General features: G+C 43.7%; 1 protein-coding gene across 1 annotated transcript in view; it reads right to left on the bottom strand.

Moving 5' to 3' along the window:
- The window catches only part of LOC147698103 (arylsulfatase D-like), a 548,762-nt gene that overhangs the window by 453,350 nt on the left and 74,662 nt on the right, over positions 1-20,750 (bottom strand). Inside the window, exon 2 of the mRNA XM_086934777.1 lies at positions 2,300-2,353. The gene's annotated coding sequence lies outside the window, so the exon portion shown is untranslated. The remainder of the gene's footprint in view (positions 1-2,299; positions 2,354-20,750) is intronic.

Genomic DNA, 20,750 nt, shown 5'->3' with positions numbered 1-20,750 from the left:
GAGTAGCGCACTTCTCGGCTGCAGTATAAGCTCGCCGGTGGATTCCCTTGGCTCCAACTCCCACGACGCACCCTATGTCTCTGCCTCGTGCTCAGCTACTTCAGTTCCTTTGTGACTTCCTTAGACAAGACTTCAAGACCATCTTCGAACTTAGAAAGTTGAAGTATTAGGCTGAGTATAGATATCAGGTTAGTGTACACTATCCTTTTATACTCGTAAGCAGGTCGGAGTATTGTCATCTTTATGACTGTGGATTTCTCTTCAGGTTTTCTTCCAGTGACTTCCATTCAGTTCACCTTGATTGATCTTGCTCCGGACCCTTGCTAGAGCCTTGGCCTTTGAACTGTGTTTATTAAAAGACTAGAGACTTTGCTCTGTGTTTCTCTGATGAACAGTAGGGCCTAGAAAACTATCCTCAGAGCTCTTGGTTCATGTATGAACCCTGCACCGAAATCTTAGTTTTGAGTTTCATTCAGAGTGTCATTAACTCCAATCTACGCTTTGAGTGTTTCATATATTTTCAATCTATATTTCGAATTATTCCTTTGGGCGCTTAAAGCTGCAATCTGTGGTTCTGTTTATTCTGTGTCTTTGCTGTGTTTCTGATAGAGATTGTAAGTGTTTATCACTAAAGTTATTGCAAATTCATTGTTTGAGAGTCCTGTAGTGTGTTGATGGTAATTGCCCCTTCTTGTTTTTTCCAGTGCATTGCGTCTTCACAAAATCAGAGGTCATGGTTCTGTGCATATCTGCCCAGCAGACTAATAGGGTCTCCAATTAATATGGTGCATTTATTACATTATTTGATTAACCAATATTGTTTTTATATTTCTGCCATATATTCACTATTGAGATTAAACTGTATTTAACTTGTGATTTGCAAACAAGATGATGTACTAAAAGATTTGATTAAAAAAACCTTTGAATATATATCAACTCTCTTTACTGACTAAGTATTAAAACAGGTATTATGATTATTACTTGATGTATTGCTTAAATCATCTTCTCTAAAACAACGGCAAAGATCCGTCGCTTTGGAAGTGAGCATCAGGGGTTAGTCCTGATGCTGGTATTTGCTACTTTTTATACCCCATTTCCACTTTTACAGTTCCCTCACTGCATATTCAGCAATAAGTGTCATAAAGGAACAATTCTTCCAGTGGGGGGTCACCTGAGTTTCTGGCCACGGGCTCGGCGGCAATCTTGGGAAACCTAGCAAACCCACACATTTCCGAAAACTAGACACCCTGGGAAGTCCAATGAGGTATGGCTTGCATGGAACCCCAACATTTCCCTACCCAGAATCCACTGCAAACCTCAAATTTTGCCCCCCAAAAAAATAATTCTAAAATTCTGTGTGGGAAAGTTGTAGGATCACTGGGCTGACACAAATTTCCTCCCACCCAGCGTTCCCCCAGGTCTCCCAATAAAAATGGTACCTCACTGGTGTGGATGGGTCAAGTACCTTTGACAGGCACGGCCCAAAACATATTTAAGAGACTTCAAAAGGCCCTATCACAAAACAACCTGGGTCTCCAAGGGGGGTCACCAGTTTTTTGGGCCCCGGGCTCCCGGCCATCCTGGTAAACCTACTTTCACCCGGCAGGTGATGAAAACACAACAGCCAGCCCATTTCTATTTGCTTGGCCCAGAAGTCAGGCATCTGGGCGGAGTACCGCTGTTACGTACGGCCCGGAACCAGAAGGGGCCGGAAAATAGCGCTGGGCGTCGTCAGAGAGGGAAGCCGAAGACGGAGAGGTAAGACGCGTGGCAGAAGGGAGCCAATCCTAAGAGGAACCTTGGGAGGAAGAAAGGAGAGTAGCGACGCCAAGCAATCCTGTCCTGTTCAGCGGGAAAGAAGAAGCCCAAACCAAAGAAGAGCTGTCTCGCCGCCAGCCGATGAGGGATACCCGCCGCATCCCAGGAGGGGCGTGGCTTCGTCAGGTGCGTGCCCATTTTTTTCAATAAATGGAAAAATAAAAAGAAAGAGAAGGGGGATAGGGAGGAGGTTGGAGCATAACGGGAAGAAGGAGAAGGAAAAGAAGAGAAGAGAAGGGGACTAGAGGCAATAGTCTACAAAGAAAAGAGTGATGCCTAAAAGAAAAGAATAAAAGCAAAGACAGAGGCAAGACAAAATCCTAAAAAGAAAAGGAAAAAGAAAAGGGAAGAGTGAAAATAAAGAAGGCGGCACTTACCTGTAGAAGGAAAAGGGAAACAGAGGGTCCGATTTAGTTGTACTTACCTACCCCTTCCCTAGTGTAATCATAACCCAAAACCAAAAACAAGGGCAGAAACTCACCTGCTTCTTTGTTTTGTTTACCGAGGGTGCTGGCAAGGAGAGCCTCCGGTGAGCCTGAAAGAGAGGAAGATGCATAAGGACGTCAAGAAGGACTGGGTTGTTTGACATATAAGGAGTTGTCAATACTGAATAAAGGACTGTAAACTCACCTTGAGATTGCTGTGGACTCTCTTCTATAGTCTATCCTAATGATTGGTCACACCCACCAAACCCAAACATTTCTGAAAACTAGACACCTGGGGGAGTCGATAGAGGTATCGCTTGCATGGGTCCCCAAACATTTTCCTGCCCAAAATTGCCTGCAAACCTCAAATTTAGCTGATAAAATCACTTTTTTCTAAAATTTCTGTGTGGGAAAGTTCTGGAATCTGAATGAATCCACACATTTCCTACCACCCACCGTTCCCCCAGGTCTCCTGATAGAAATGGTACCTCACTCGCATGGGTGGGTCAAGTACCCGCGACAGACAAGAGCCCAAAACCTCTTGAGGCAACATCAAAATTACCTATCACAGAACAACCTAGTTTTGCAAAGGGGGTCCTAGGGGTTTTGGCCCCGGGCTTAGCAGCCATCTAGGGAAACCTACCAAACCTATACATTTCTAAAAACTAGACACCGGTGGGTGTCCAGTGAGGTATGGCTTGCGTGGGTTACCCAACAATTTTCCAACCCAGAATCCCATGCAAACCTCAAATTTAGCTAGAAAAATCCCTTTTTTCTCAAATTTCTGTTTGGATAAAGTTCTGGAATCTGCATGGATCCACAAATTTCCCACCATCAAGCGTTCCCCCAGGTCTCCTGATAAAAATGGTACCTCACTCCCGTGGGTGGATCAAGTAGCCGCGACATGCAAAGGCCACAAACCTATTGAGGCAACATCAAAATTACATATCACAAAACAATTGGGTTTTGCTAAGGGGGTCCCATGAGTTTTTGGCCCGGGCTCGACGGCCATCTAGGGAAACCCAAACCCACACTTTTCTGAAAACTAGACACCCAGGCGAATCCAGTAGGGTATGGCTTGCGTGGGTCCCACACATTTCTCTACCCAGAATCCCCTGCAAACCTGACATTTTGTTGAAAAAATCAAATTTTTCACATATTTCTGTGTGGTAAATTTGTAGGATCACCGGGCAGACACAAATTTCCTTCTACCCAGCGTTCCCCCAGGCCTCCCCATAAAATTGATACCTCACTTGTGTGAAAAGGCATAGTGTCTGCATTAGGAAATGGCCCAAATCGTAGTGTGGAGACTTCAACATTACCAATAGCAAAACTACCTGATTTTGGGGGGGGACCCGGTTGTTTGGCCCTTGGCTCGGAGACAACTAAGGAAACCTACCAAACCCAAACATTCCTGAAAACTAGACACCCTGTGGAGTCGAATGAGGTATGGCTTGCGTGGATCCTTCAACGGTTTCCCAAGATGGCCGCCGAGCCCTGTGCCAAAAACAAATGGGAACCCCTTGCAAAAGCAGATCGTTTCTTTGATAGGTAATTTTGAAGTCTCCACAGTACGATTTGGGCCATGCAGATTCCAGAACTTTCCACCACAGAAATGTGAGGAAAATGTGTTTTTTTGGATAAATTTTGAGGTTTGCAAGGAATTCTGGGTAACAGAACCTGGTGAGAGACAGACAGGTAACCCCATCCAGGATTTCCCTGGGTGTTTTGTTTTTTAAAATGTATAGGTTTGCTAGGTTTCCCTAGGGGCTGGCAGAGCTAGTGTTCAAAATCTACAGCTATGCACTTTGGAAAAAATGGGTCAGTTTTCATTGTAAAAATAAAGTGTGTCCACATTGCGTTTTGAGCCGTTTGCTGTTGCGAGCACTAGGCCTACCCACACAAGTGAAGTACAATTTTTAGCGGGAGGCTTAGGGTAATACAGAATTGTAGAGTAACTGTTATTATCTATTGACTTTCGATGCACTTCTGCCTTCCAATTGAAAGACAATAAAAAGAAGTCACTTTGGAAAATGTGCTATAATTCTCATGCTAATATGCGTACTCACAGTTTTGTAAATGTGCAATTAACTACTGCTTCTAAACTCTATATTTTGTTCCAATATCAGAAATACATAGGTGTCTTTCATACCAATGTTTCCATGTATATATTTTCCCAAATTAATTGCTATATACCCGGTACATAATAAAATACCATTGCATGATGCTGCTCAGTTATTTGCTCTGGGTACGTCGGGGTCTTGGTGAACCTACAAGTCCTATATATCCCCACAACCAGAAAGGTCCAGTGGATGTAACAGTATATTGCTTTCAAACAGTTGTCATAATTAGAAGAAGTTACAGCTGAAAACCTTGGCACAAATGGCTGTTTTTTTCAAGGAATTTTCAATTTTTCCTATGTTCAACTGTAAGTTTCCATAAAGAAACCTTGAAGGATCTACACAATGACCCCTTGATGAATTAAGAATGTTATCTACTTTTCTAAAATGTATAGCTTTCCAGGATCCATTATTGCTTTGATACCCATTTCTACCATTAACTGGATGAAGAATGAAAGCAATAAAGGTAACAATAGTGGCTATATCCCAGTAAAAATCAAAAACTGTAAAAATATTGGTTTTCTGACACAACTCTGTCAGTCCCTAAAAGCTAGGAAAATGGTGATTTCAGCCCCACAAACCCTTTGTGGATATCATTTGCAGGGGAAAAAAAACACTTTTGTTTGCAGCACTTATTTCCAATTTTTCCCACAAAACCCAACATTTAGCTGTATTTTGGCTAATTTCTGGGTTCCCTCCTGGAGAATCCACAAACCCTGGGAACCTTTAGAATTCCCATGATGTTTGAAAAAAAGGATGCAAATTTGGCCTGGATACCTTAGCTGGTCAAAAAGGTACAAGGGCCTAAGCGCGAACTACCCGAAATAGCCAAAAAAAGGCTTAGCACAGGTGGGGAAAAGGCCTGGCAGCGAAGGGGTTAAAGGTAAGCAGGCCAGCAAAAATGACAACACATTTTAGCTCTGTTTTTATGAACTGTATAACCTACTTCGTGAAAGTTTTCTGAACTCACGGGACAGAATCCCCAGGAAGAATAGTTTTACACAGATCAAGGTCTTACTTTGTTTGCAACTTAAGTACAATATTTGAAGTGAGCTTGACTATTTATAACTTTTTACCTTCTGTATTCACAGGTAGCAGGCACGTGCAAAATGTTTGTTTTTTAATATAGGCTAAAGTCTACGTTTTTTATCAAGATTTTAAATAATCACTACAATAGAAAACAAAATGAATTGTTAAACTCATACACATTAATGAATTAAAATAAAGCCCTGCAAAAATACAATTGAAAGAAAATACAGAAATCTGTGTGACCATTCTCAACACAACAAAACCAGGAAAATGCCTGGTGATTTTCCATTCCTATTAAATTGCAACTCATCCGCATAAGCGTCTTCAGAACAACCGCTGCACTGAAAACATCGAGTGACCCACTAGAATGTGTAGCCTCTACATTGACCATAAACAAAAATAGGATAATTTGCTAAAAGTGGACAAGATAAGAGGGTTGCTCTGAGACTGTCTATGTAAAAAGGAAAGATAGGGGAGCCCATATTACACCACTATCGGCCTCATTACAAGTCAAGCCGGACGAAATGAATGCATACTTTAATTAGGATCTGCCTGATTATTAGTGGTTACGTTTTTCTGCACCCGGATGTAAAGGGTGACAAAAAAATCTGACTCGTTCTTTCCTCCCTGAAACAAACATTGGTCAGACAGAGCATGAAACTTTGGCTGCAGCGGCAGTCAAGTTTCATGCCACTTTTTTTTCCAACAGGGGGAAGCATAAAATGTGTAATGTTTGAGTTTACTACCAAAGTCCACAGTTTCTGGAAGTGATCACAATATTTGTCACATTAACCATTACCTCCTTCAATTAAATCACATTAAATTCAAGGAAAAGGAAGTGGAATGGAACAAAAATGTAGCAGATGTTTTTAATGTTATCTGTAAGGCACTCTGCCCATGAATTTCAGAGAACTCAAAGATGGGCACAGAAAATGGCCCTGAGGCGGTGAGTGGGAGTCACTATGTGGGTTGCTGTGGGGATCACTGCAGTGGCCATCAGCAGCATATCCGCAGCAACGTGTAAACTTCTGTAGTGCAGTCCTGTACTTCAGTTGTCCCATCGGGCATGACAGTTCAGAATCTTATCTGTACTGCCCAACAACTAACAATTAACCGGTTCCATGCTCATGACGGAGCCCCCCCTTTTTAGGTCTCGCCTAGCAGCGTGCATGAGCTGCTTTGAAAAAGACCTTTAGCCATCGATTCAGTTTGTGTCCCAAAAACGTGCATGTGCTGCATTGCTTTCAATGGCAACACATGCACGTTTGGCATTTCCCTAGTGGGAGCCAGCTTTGACACCATATGTTTGTAATTAACACATGGTGCTTCTGGCTCTCTCCCGCAAGGAAAACTCTTTGTGTGCTCTGGGCCACACTCCCCCCACCCCTCCCCCTTTTAGTTCAAGGCGTATTTATTTAACACGTTTATGAAAGCCTTATTTAAAAGCATTGCCCTGCAGACACAAGCCAGGGACCAGGGTTCGATTCCCGGCGCGGCAGGTTTCTGGACCAGGGTCAGTGGACTCGATAATTCTCTCGCCTCGGTGCCCACTCTGATCAGCGATCACACTCGGCAACTCTGGGCATTAGCTTGCCTCATCTTCACTAACGGCCCCACCAGACCACCGGGGATGCCTGGTCTCACCCTGGAGATACCCATTAAGGGACCATCTCTCAGGGAAGCCAGGAAGGGTTTCGCAGCGGTCGAAGCGCCTTGGGACCCTACGGGTAAGTAGTGCGCTATATAAATGCCTATACATACATACATACATACAACAGACAACGTATTTGCTGCTTATACTCATCTACATATGGGGTGTTTGATATTATTTTCTATTTCAATGTTGCTTTTTAAATTAAGAGCCTGTCTGTCTTATTTCAATATATAGACCATTTTCATCCCCAGAGGCCTTTTACTACCCAAAGTGTTCTTTTAAGCAGATTATTGGTATTTGTAGCCCTCTGCCTGCTGTTGGTGTTACCTCATAGCATTATTCAGTCATAAAGCCGTTTCCAAGTAAAATGAGTGCAATATTAGTACCGTAAAAAATTAACTAGAAGCTGGCATTCGGGAGAGAGGCCGGGGTTTATCATTATTGGTCCTGCTTGTCCCCGGATGTACACCCATTGTCCCCCTCCTGTGAGGCCTTTGTAGAATGACTCTCAATTCTGGTCACTCAGTGGTGACCAGGCTTCCCGGGTTCACTGGGACTGACCCAGTTTCTCACCACCTGTCCTGGCCAATTCCACAGAGGGTCGACTAATCATGGGGTGGGGGCCGGGATACCTTTTTCTTTGTGTACTCCGGGGCAGAATTCATTAACAGTGGCTAGGATAAGCAATTTAGTTAACTGGGCTGAAACACTGGATGTAAAAGATGCAATGAATCCACCATAGGGCCTCATTGCCCGTGCTTTATATGTTGGCGTGTGCTACCAACCATGTCATTGTGTGATCCGCGGATGATGCAGGATTGTAGTTCTATGTCTCTTTTTCAAGCATGTGCTAGTTTTAGTTTTTCAAGACCCGTTCACCATAGATTTTTTTTTTATTTTTATTTTTTAGAGTTTTATATAGGGCGAACTTGAACCAAATAGGGTTATCAGACCACTTTACATAGCACCAGTTTCGTTACATGAGGACACATATTCATTTTTTTTGTTAGGCACGAGGAGATTAAGTGATTTGCCCAGAATCACAGGATGTTTGTTTGGCGTTGTTACCAGACTCGAACTCAGGTCCCCAGGTCCGAGGTGGAACGCCGTAGCCATAGCCAATGCGGTCAATTGCCCAAACCACCCCTTGCTGATCACTTGTTTTTGCTAGCACCACCACCACCACCATCACACACCCTCCGGGGAACAGCCCCCGAAATCATACCTTTCACGTGGGCGGTAAAGATAACTGAAAACACTCAGAAGCATTGCACCTCCCTCTGCCCAACACCGTTTGTGGACAAGAGGAGGAGGCGTCCCCTTTAAAAATTGGCAGATGCCCACCCGCTGCCCCATTGTCACTGGATGACTCTGGCAGATGATAAGATGAGTTTGTTATCTGCACCCGCTGAGATAAAACTGAATCATTTGATACCCGCTTCTTTGGCCTCACTGTATTTAAAGGATGAGCAAAGCTGAGGCCAAACACCCCGAGAGAATGAGTCAGAGGGTCTGAGTCGGAGTCAACACCACAGGCTGAGCCAAAGCTTCTCCTGGTATAGATGGGCAGAGGCCTGAACAGCACTCGAGCACTGTGCTCAGCCCACAGAGGTCTACAGGGGTATGCCCACCACCCGGTGGCACGAAGGAGCAGACCCACAGCTGCGCATCATGTTGGCACAGGCCTAGTCTCAGACTAGCAATGTCTCCGTCCTCTTGACCTTCACACACCAGTACTGTGGTCTCCTCCTGCTTTACCATGGACATCCACTATGCCCTGGACCCCTGTCGCTGCTGAGGACTGCTCGGTACCTTCTAATCTGAAGCTACATCTGTAATGCAAAGCTCAGCGGGTTGGGAGGCACCATCCCCTAGACTCTCAAGAGTGAGGTATTTTGGGTGACACTTCTCTCAGGGTCTCACCCATGACGAATGTTAAGGACATCTGTTCATTGGTTTAGATTTATTTCTGAATTTTTATCCTGTAGAGGGACGGACCTGCTCTCAATGCTGTTGCCTGTTCCTGGGAGATGAACAGGAATGATATGGGTGGGAAAACATCAACACTGTGACTCTCCCATGCCAGGCATTCCACTGATGACAGGTACCTAGAGGGATCCTCCATTGTCTATCTTTGTAAAACAGCGCTTTGTGTTCTCTGGGAGGCAGAAGGGGCTCATAACTGACCTCAACTTCTCTCAAATCTGGTATATACCCAACTTTCTGCACACTGTATCCCAGTACATGAACTGCATCAAGAGGGGAGGGTGACCTTGTAATTCTTGCTTCTATGTCCCTTCTTCAGTTATAATATGAGGCCCGGATACCTAGGTCAACTTTGTACCTCTTGCCCCATCCTACTCACTGACCACTTTTCGATCTTTATTCGAGGTATGTCCTTTCCGATCTCCCAGATGGTCCCTGTGCTTTGGCACAGAGATTGATACCCCAGGAAGGAAGCAAGCCTCCTCCACTGCCCCACCTGCGGCACCCCAGCTGCAGACTACGGGGACCTACCGACATGTTATAGTAGACTGAGACGGCAAAGTAGTGCACTATGAGGAGTGAATTCTGGTGCCTGGGATTCATGTAGCCAATACAACAAAACAAATACTTTGCCATGCTCTTCCAGGAGTTATGCTCCTGCATCCAATGCCGCCCATCAAACTTCACCCTTGCCTTGGTCCCTCAAGGCTTCTGATTTCAAGAGGCAGTTGTAACTCCTTATACATCGCCTCTGAAGCTCTTGAGACCCAATGGACATTTCCCACCTTTGACTTGAGAAGCAACTATACCTCTGTGCAGGAATCACCTTGCCTAGGTGAGGTCACAATCCCAAACCAAGTACCTGTAAGCTGCCCCAGTCACTCCCTACTTCAAAGCAAGGATTTTATTCCTTGGCTAGGTTTCTGAATGTAATTTAAAGTCTACTGGTAGAAATATTGCTAGACACACAAAGGGACTGGGTGTCTAGAGGCCTCATATCGATCTCAATGGTTGAATATGTAATTCTCCATATGAGGATTAACTGAACAACGACATTTCCTTCCCTTCCCTGCTTTCTCCCATCTCTTCACTGTGGTCTGTTAGAATACACCGGGCACGGAGCTCTTCCTCAACCTTTGAGGACATTCTCAAGACCTTCAAATGCAGGTTTCAGGCTGCAGACCTCATCCTAACCCTCAGAGGGGAGTCCTCCTCACAGGAGGCAAAGTCCCCTCAATCCTTTCAGCAAGTACTTTACAACAAGAACACACTTGTTCCTAAAAAGAGCAAAGAACCTGTAGGTGGTCTAGTTCACAGTCTAGATTTTGCTAACATATTTCACGGTGCATTCAATTTTTTACTTCCTCATACAATGGAAGCACCAAAGAGAAGGTCAAATACGACTTGTGGGAGCAATCCATGTTAGACAGGATACAGGATGATCACGTGGACAATACTGTCAAAGTCGCATGCTCTGCTGTTACGAGAACACTGACACATCCCAGATTAAACTCTCTAAAGAGAGCAGGTCATAACAGTGTCTCCTTGGTTTGGAAATACCACTTCTCTCAACCGGTTTAAAAGGTTTTTGACAAGTTTTGAAGCTAGCATACTCGCAATGAGATTGTTTAAACTCTCTTTATTGGAGACATGCTCTTGTTGGCCCTGCCATAGACACAACCTTCAAAGCCGACAAAGTCATGAGCAAGCACTGGAACTTTAAAAGAACATTAACTTGCTAGACAAAACTACCCCACCACACTAGCAAAGAATCAAGGAAACCTGAAGATCCTTCGGAAGGAAACTCTTGGTAATTACTCCTTCGGCACAGTTTTGGTTTTTCTTTTGAAATTTGTTTTCACAGCTAAGCATTGACCTCACAAGTTTGGGTTATATACACCCATATCTCGTCTACATGTGCCATCACCTTTTCAACACCACAGAGGTCTACCCTATGCTTGCTAATAACTGCATTCCCCTCAGTCATCACTTTTCTTACAGCCTTAGGAACTGAAGTCACTCTCCAGATAGATCTTCAGTGCATTGTCTCTTCATGGTTCAGTCTCTCGGAGACAGACAACCCATGTGTTGCAGCAACAGGGATCAGTTTTGATCAAGCAGAGGAGGCTATTGATTTTGTCGCCTTTATTCCAGATCAACAGCATCTCCAGAGATCTTCTTTTGGATCGCTATTTAGACATTTTAATAGTCACTCTGATCCATAGCCAACTGTCCCACGACTGTTCCATATAATCCTATTCCCTCCTCCGAAGCTTGGGAGAAATGTTTATAAAGGAGATGCTTCTCAGCAATGGGCTTTTTCTCTTCCTACTTGAAAGGGCAAAGGCGCCAACAAGCTGAAGGTTTCAAGGTATTCTGGATGGTTTCTTTATACTCGAATATACTCTAAATGTCAGATTCTCCTTAAAGGAAAGGGAAATTATCAGCAGTTCCTTGTTCGATGGGACACCAGGTGATGTATAGTCAAATGGCGATCCTCCTAATCATCCCTCAAAGGAGGACTGCAAGACATTTACTGAAACAGAGGACAAGGCATAGTCACCTACTGGCTGATTTGTTCTGGTCTCTTGCTGGCATCTTTCCAGGGTTCTTTATTCAAGTACCAGATTAGAGTAGTTCAACGTTAATATTAGATGCGTATAGTCATTTCACACTGACCAAGTAGTGGAGTGTGCGACACATTTATGGGACATGCTTCAGGTAGGTATGCTTCTTGCATTCATTGTCATTGCACTGTGTCCTCTTCTCTTGCTTTAGCAAGCAGGGGGCTTCTACCCTTGTAAGGGAACAATGCCAATGCTTCGGGCATAGACAGATTATGCGCTCTTCCAGTCACACATTACCATCCTGAGATATGGTTTGGCAACTGCAGTGTGCGCCAGGCATGCATTAATAGATCTTCTTCAGCAGCATGGCACCTGATGCAATACAATTCATAGTTCTGTGGTATGGCTCACTTTATGTTCTTTGAAACAATTTATCTTTATTTGGGTAGGCAAATCTGAAAAGTAATGAATGAGTAATTATCCCCTGTGTTCTCTACCTGGTAAGGCTTGTACATTTCTGGGAACGGAAGGTGGTTGGGTTAAAAAGTAAGTACAATTTAGTGACCCACAGCAACTAATACACTTATTGCCTCTTCCCTCTGGTGCTGCCCGTCTACCTTGCCTGACGTAGCTGCGGCTATGGGTAACTTGCTTATGTCATATTCCCAGTCTATCGAGCCAGCTGGTAGAATTTAAACACCGACATGTGACACAGAGTGGTGCTTTTCCTGAAATGCATATGACAATTATGTATCTGCCTATCTTTCCTCTGTAGGCTTCTATTGCTGTTTTTGACCCAATGCAGCAGGGTGCTCTTAGAAATCCCCAATCTCCTAGTACTAGGCAGAACTTAAAAATCCAGACCACAGTAACGTGCAAGAACTCCACTTCTAAGAACTTCCAGCAGAATCAACCTAGAAACCAGCACGTTGAATTGTCATCACCAGGGAGATTCCAAAGCTTGTGACTCAAAGGTTTTATGGGCAGAATTCAGGGGGGAAAAAAGTAGAAACTGGCACTCACAGGTTTACAACCTTGCACTGGGGCAGATTTTCGAATTTCTGGAATTCACAAAGGTTTCCCTGAGTACACCAGGAAAGCTGTGACAGTCGCAGGATCCCATGCACAATCCTGGAAAACTGCGGTGAATTCTGGAATATGACCATGCAGATGCGTTTGTAAGTGAATAACTTTAAATAGTGTACAATGGTACATGGTGAAATGCCTCCTGTGCGCCCAGCCGCACCTTTTCTACTCTTCCTCTACATGGGAAATATTTTTTCACTTAGAGAAGCCCATTCGCACCCACCAATTTCCATGGTGTTCTTTTCCACATGAACGTTCGTGAAACTGTTTTACTCCTACCCTTGAGAGAAGTAAAACGTTAATCTCTTTCCTGGGTGAAATGGGTCTGCAACATTTGTATGAATACCCACCAACAGGCTGTTCTACGATAAACGAGGGAAGGTTTGGAGAAGATGGCGGCTGACTGCAGAGCTCAGTCGTGAGCTCCTTGTCCAAGGGAAATGCAGCACAGTTAATGACCGCCGGTAAAACGAACATCGGAGAATGATCGCGCTACACCCAGCACTCTGTACAAGCATATTCAAACTTTAAAAGTACATGAGTTTTCCCTAGTGAGAAGGGAAAATACCGGTCCACGTCTGATCCTACCTGGCTCCGGGCTCGGAGCTCTGAACTCCAACGGCAGCGACAGTCTGCTGGGCACCACGTAGGATCAGTGAGTGCATCTGAGCTCGCACTGCGGTGTTTGTGGCGGTGAACGCCAGCCCGGCTGGTGGGGGACTGTGCTGAGCTGACTTTATGGCGATAAGAGTGACGAGAGTGGCAGGAACCAGATCTGAGCCCAGAGGGCTTCAGGGTCAGCGAGTGTCTGGGACCGGCTCTGAGCTCCGAAAGCTCGGGATCGGTGCTCTGTGCTCCTTGCCTGCTGCGTACCCCTGAGCGGCTAACTTCTGAATGCGTGAGAGTGCGTAGGACACAGGCACAGGCGCTGGGACAGGGAGTGCACAAGCCGGGAGGAAAACAGAATCGAAAGCAGGGGCACAAGATAAGAGGCACAGGCGGCGTCTGGCAGTGCCCATATGCTGAGAATTGTTATTCCAATAAAGCCGCGATTGCAGGGAGTTGAAAGGGTGCGAGGGGATTTCTATATTAAACCCTCCGGCGAGAGCAGGAAAAACGGAGCCTGATACAGAGGTCCCCCGCTCATGTGGAGTGTGGGCAGAAGCAGCTAAAGCACGTCGCAGCAATTGGAGAGCCGGGCGCAGAGTATCATACAGAGGCAAGAAGATGGCAGCAACAGCTGCTCAGGAAGCTGGAAGAAGGGGGAGCAGCTCAACACAAGGTGACTGCGGTAGAGTCCTAAGAGTCCTTAGGCTGGACGGCGAAGAGAGGCACTGCTACTGTTACTGTTACGGGGAGGAAGGCAGTGCTGCAGTGAGTACTGAATCCAGTAAGTTTGAGGGGATTTGCCCCTGTTTCACCTATCCTCCCAGGTCCCTCTGTTGGAGAAAAATTGGGGATGGTTCAGACAGTTAAAGATTGGGAGGAAACTGTGCCAGAGGGCCCAGAAGGACCCCAGATCATCCCCCCTGCCCTACTAAAAGTTGTCATAACGGTGTCACAAACAATGGAGACCACCAAGACCCAAGAGGCAAGGAAGGTATAATACATGAGAGATAGGGATACAGTTTAAAGAGTAAAACTAGTGAGGCAAGGGCTAACAAAACTACTAAAGAAAAAAGCCAGTCACCAGTCCGTGCATCTCCCGGGGGAGAAAAAAGGAAGAATAAAAGACATATTTCAGGGCAACCACAAGCCCCCCTAGCCAGAGCCAGTCGGGTAAGCCTGAAAACGATAGGGCGCAGCGCTCTTAAGATCACTCCATCATTAAGGTCCTACTTTAAAGTCCAGGATAAAATCTTCAATTCAGAGAAAGCCAGCGCAGAAGTTGCTCCATATTTAGCCCTACCTACACCAGGCAGGGCCTAAGAATCAAAAAAGGAAAAAATGGCACAGAAACAGAAGGAAGGAAGGCCTAACTACCAGCCTAACTACCAGCAATAAATATCAATCCCTCCCTACCCAAGAAATAGAGTTTGGGGGTAAAGCTACCAGGAGGGAACTGGAAAAAGACATCCACAGGCAAGTTCAAACGCTTTCCGCATCTCCTGCACCTTCCACTCCCCCCACAGTCTCTAACAGTTCTAATAGTCCTAATAGTTCTAATGCTGAGCACATCTTTGAAGAGATGATGAAGGAGATGAAGGCTAAATTCACAATCTCCGAAAAAAACCATTCCAAAATACAGGAAGCGTGTGAGGTACTGGGTCAAAAAATAAACACTCTCATAGACAGAGAAACTCACGCGGAAGGCGAAATTGAGGTGCTTAACAAAAAAACAGAGGCAAACCACAAGGATATAACCAGATTGAGAACCAGGGAAGCTGAGATTAGCCAGAGAATGGAATATCTAGAGAATCATGCCAGGCGAAACAACACCAAAATCCTGAACATACCAGAAGGAATCGAAGGAGAAGAGATAAAGGGATTCGTAATCCAGCTACTAGAGGAAAAAATCCCCTGGACTAAATCAGTTAACCTCAGTGAAGATATCCAAAGGATACACCGGGACCCCTTCAGGAAGGGAAAACAGAGGAAAAACCAGAGGAAAGTCCTGATCAACTTCATGACATATTCACTGAAAGAGCGAATTCTAAGCGAAGGCCTAAAAGCGGTATCTTTTGCCAAGGATGACTGGTCCTGCAAAATTAGATCGAACATATCCAAAACGACCCAAGATAGACAATGGGAGCTGGGCCAACATATGCCGCAATTAGGGGCACTTGGAGCGAATGCTCAGATGCGCTTTCCTGCTTCACTAACAATTATGTGGAACAATAAAATGCTCAACATAAGAGATCCAAAGGAAGCTGAAAGGCTAATAGAGCAAATCAAAACACAACAGGAAGATCATTCTAGAACGAAATAAAATGGTTAACCCACACGCCAAAAAGTGACATTGAAACTGCTGGAAAAAATAGGAAAGCTTAAATGAAACCTAAGGGTAAAGAGCTCAAAAGGGCAGATCAATGCCCAGAAGAAAGAAGACAAGGGAGGCTTCTCCAGGGGAGGGGGGGGGGGGACTCGATGAACAATGTTCACCCAAAAATTTAAAAAAAAAGAAAAAATCAAAACATATGGTGGGGAGCAAAATGGGGAAATAAAATGAAGTCCTAAAAGCAAAACGAGAGGAGTACAATGGACCAGATGCAGGGTATGGAGACCTGATTAGGGATGTTGGTAACAGGTAAGAGTTCAGAAAAGGTAATAGAGCTTAAAATCTTAACGTGGAACACAAATGGGCTGAGAATTAAAAGACGGAGAATGAAGATACTGGAATACCTAAAAAACTGCGACAGCGAACTAATTATAATTCAGGAATCACATCTAACAAAAGAGGAATGGGTGCCGATATGTATAACCCAAGGATGGATAGACCATTTGTACAAATCAAAACTATAATCTAAAGGGAGTTGCGATCATCTTTAAAAAATCCCTGAAAGCAGTAATCGAGAAAATAGAAATTACCAGAAAGGGGAGATGGGTCATTGTGAATGCAAAAATCCATAATAACCCATACACTGTGGTGGGTTACTATGGTCCAAATATCGACGATCCTGACCCGCTTCAAAAGCTATACTCAAACCTCCTAGCAACTAACACACCGATCATAATGGGCGGAGACTTTAATATCATACTAAACCCCAAAGAAGACCGGTACCCAGCAAAAAACATCCCTAAGCTGCCTAAAATGAGACAATGGGTTAGGTTATGCATAAAGGATCTAGGATTTGTGGATGTGTGGAAGGAGAAAGGAAATAAGAATCACAAATTCACTAATAAATACAAAAGGTTAGGACATGTTTCGAGAATAGACTTTACCCTTATGAGCAGGAGCATAGTGGAACAAACTAAAAAAGTTGAACATATCCCAGCCCATATCTCAGACCACTCAGCGGTACAACTTAGCCTGATATTAAGGACCTCAAACCCTCCCCAGAGGTGTACAGCGGACATAAATATTTTCCTAGACCAGACCTGCCTCAAAAAATTGGCAGATGAGACAAAAATGTTTTTCGACTTAAATAACATGGGAATTGCAAAACAAATAGCCTGGGAACCATATACAGCTTTTATCAGAGGGAAAATAATAAGTATGGCAGCTCACAGGAACAAGGAGAAGAAACGGTTCATAGAGCAGATTGAAAAGGACTTGCTGACTCTAGACATACATCTTAAGAATGCCAAGAACAGTAAGACAAGTTCGGAAATAGAGAGTAACATAGGAAACAAGAAAGCAGAGCTGAACAAATTTTTAGAAATGGTTACCAGAGAAAAATGGGAAGCCAGTAGACTTTCACAATATGAATACTGAGAAGGTTGCGGGAAGATCCTGGCTTGGAAAGCAAAAACCGAAAGAACCAGAAATAGGATTACAAAGATACAGAGAGAAGGCCGACCAGGATACTCTTCTGAAAGTAGAAAAATCAGGCAAGAATTTAAACTGTTCTTTGATAATCTTTACATGGAAGAGTCAGGTGGTCCGGGAGCACTTTCTAGATAAAATCACGACTCCTACGGCCTCCCTGGAACAGAAGTTAGGTCTTAACCAAGAGCTATCTAAAGAGGAAGTCAGAGATGTAAGCTTAAAAAGAGGTAAAGCCGTAGGCCCGAGCGCCTTACCTAACAAAATTTATCTACAGCTTCGGGAAATAATATTACCACCTCTTACAAACCTACTAAACTGCATATTCTCAGAAAACCAAGCACCCCCAAAGTCTTGGAATGACGCAATTGTAAGTATCATCCTAAAACCAGGGAAAGTTCCAACCAAATTTGAGTCGTACAGGCCCATCTCCCTCTTGAACTCGGATTACAAAATCTACACGTAGATACTGGCAAAAAGGTTAGGGGCAGTGGCAGGGTCCTTAAATCACCCAGAGCAAAAAGGTTTCATTAAAGGTAGGCAAATCCATGAACTGTCACACAAGCTCATCACCACCATTAACATTGCTACCCATTACTAGTCTTTACCTCTATCAGTAATAACTTTTGATGCAGCAAAAGCGTTTGATAGAGTTAGCTGGACTTTCCTAAATGCCAGCTTAGCTAAATTCAATCTGGGGGACAAGCTAGAAAACGCAATAATCAACATCTATAATAATCCAGACGGGAACATATTACTGAACGACGCCCTTACAGACAACATACAAATAAAAAGAGGCACAAGGCAAGGGTGTCCTCGCTCTTATTTAACTTCTATATAGAACCTCTAGCTTGCCTACTGAGAGGAGAAGAGGGGATTGCAGCGTTTAAACATCAAGACTGGGAGAAAAAAGTTGCTCTTTATGCGGACGACTTGATGCTATTCACTGGCAATCTAACCAGCTCACTCCCCAAAATAGAGGAAATTATAGGTCAGTTTGGAGCAGTATCAGGCTATTTGCTGAACCAACCCAAATCAGAAATTCTTGAGTGGAATACCACCTCAGGAAACCTTCTAATTAATGACAAAATAAAATACCTAGAAATAGAATACACAAAGAAATTGGATGAGGTAGCGAGCTTCAATTTCTCCAGTATTCACAAAGATATAAGGAAACTACTTCAGGCGTAGTCAGGCTTACAACTATCCTTTCTAGGAAAATCCATCTTAATTAAAATGACCATAGTACCAAAATGTACGAACCTATTTACCTCCATCCCAATGAGTTTTAAGACAGAGCAAATTAAAAAGCTGCAAGGGGAACTTTCAAGCTTTATCTGGGCCGCCAAAGGGGTCAGAATAGGATGGAAAAAGTTAAGAAGAAACAAAGCACAGCGGGGAATCGCCAGCCCAGACCTACTGGAGTGCTGCAGATCCTTCCAGTTTAAAAAAACAAGGAGACTATTGGCCAAATGGGAAACCTGGCCTATGTAACTGAAAGCCCTCATAGGCCCTGAAGGAGATCACTATCTCTATAAGTTTGGACACCCCAAATTCTTTAAAAAAGATTAAACTAAAGACAATAAAATCAGCATCAAGAACCTGGTATTAAGTTAGGAGAATCCTAAAAATACCGTACTACAGCAAACATGCACCAATTTGGGAATCACCAGGCACCCCAGAATGCCTAAAAGACGCCCTACTGACCCCATTAAGAGAGTGTAACATAAATTTCTGGGGACAGCTGATAGAGAATAATCAGATCGTACAATGGGAAATCTTACACAAAGAGTCTCAAGGGTCACTATCCAGATACAAACACTATCAACTAAACAGCTGGATAAAAGCCTTAAAGGAAAACTTACAAGGAGATGAGGTTATCGAGCAAAAACTCCTGAACCCAAGATTTTTATAAAAGAAATATCATTCTGATACTGGGCCCTTAAAAGAGCAGGTGAAATAGAGTACAAAGCCCCGCATGATATCTGGGAGAAAGACATGCCCGGGCTAGATAATTCACACTTTTGGCAAACCTTGAATGCAATCATGGGACGAGTAGCAAAGGCTGCTCCATTGAAGAAAAACCATCTCTTCACGATCCACAGATCTTACCGGACCTCTAAAAGATTGTCAAAAATGAACAGCAGTGAAGTAAAAAAGTGTCTCAAATGTGGAGAAGAAAGAGCGGACCACCTACATATTTTCCGAAGCTACATTATGTTGAAGGACTATTGGGACCAGATTGGTAAGACTCTCTCTGACGTGATAGAACAACACATAGAGGTAAGCACGGAGATGGTTATTTTTGGGGTTCCATGTAACACACACCCATTGACACTGTCTAAAGACCAAGAAAACATTCTCTTTTTACTGACCCTGTTAGCTAGAAGGGTGATCTGCATTAACTGGGTTAAACAATCGCAACCAAAACACACTGATTGGCTAAACTCAGTCCTAAGGGTGTATAACTTAGAGTAACAAGGGAAGAGCACTAAGAAAAAAACAAATTCTGGAGCATCTGGGAAAGATACAACCAGATTAACATCAGAGGGTCCAATGATTAAGGCAAAGGAAACAACGATTTCAAGTTGGTTCTTGATTTGAGTAGTCATAATGACTAGCTCCCCCACCTCCATAAATCATGTGCCTGGAGCATTTGGGAAAGACACAACCAGATTAACATCAGGGGGTCCTATGATTAAGGCAAAGGAAACAACGATTTCAAGTTGGTTCTTGATTTGAGTAGACATAATGACTAGCTCCCCCACCTCCATAAATCATGTGCCTCGAGCATCTGGGAAAGATACAACCAGATTAACATCAGGGGGTCCAATGATTAAGGCAAAGGAAACAACGATTTCAAGTTGGTTCTTGATTTGAGTAGTCATAATGACAAGCTCCCCCACCTCCATAAATCGTGTGCCTGAGGATGGACAAAAGGGGGCCCCCAAAGGACAAGGTTAAACAGTATCCCGTCCAGGGCAAATTTGGAATTCCCGCAGTAAAGCACTGAATGGATATTGGGGGTTTCGACTCCTCAATACCCCTAGGAAATTTGCTTGATGAGGACATAAAAAAAAATTAATACCCACCAATGTATACGTTAGTGGATGCCCACATAATTCCAGCTACTCTCACACTAAACCTTTACACCTCATCGCCCCGTAGGAGCAGATTTTTTCACCCAAACATCTTCATGATGTAAAGTCTTTTACAAGTATAAAATCACATTTCATGAATGCAAAACAGGTTTACACACGTAAAGAAGGCTATTTGAACACGAGCAACACATGCATGCACCAAAAGATTTGTCAATCGGACTCCATATCAATATACAGATTTTACTATAAAAGCTGGGTATCTTTTCATCAAGGTGCCTGACATACAAAGACTGCAATTTGGGAAACTTAAAAATAAAACAAAAATGAAATCCCTCACTTAGTGGCATACTCTATAATAGATTAAACTTTGAGAGTTTCAGCGCAATACAAGTAATAATGCAATCGTTTGGGTTTATATATTGTTATAGTTTCCTCATGTTAATTGTTTAAACTAATACGCTTTTATGTCAAGATTTAACAAGCATTGGCATAGCCAATAGGTCTCGCCTTTAGTAGGTGTAAGTCGTTTTGCTGTGTA

The sequence above is a fragment of the Lissotriton vulgaris genome, chromosome 8, assembly GCF_964263255.1.
Source record: "Lissotriton vulgaris chromosome 8, aLisVul1.2, whole genome shotgun sequence".
NCBI classification, from domain to species: domain Eukaryota; kingdom Metazoa; phylum Chordata; class Amphibia; order Caudata; family Salamandridae; genus Lissotriton; species Lissotriton vulgaris.
Note: the sequence above shows the minus strand (reverse complement) of the source record. Positions and strands in the feature narration are given on the sequence as shown.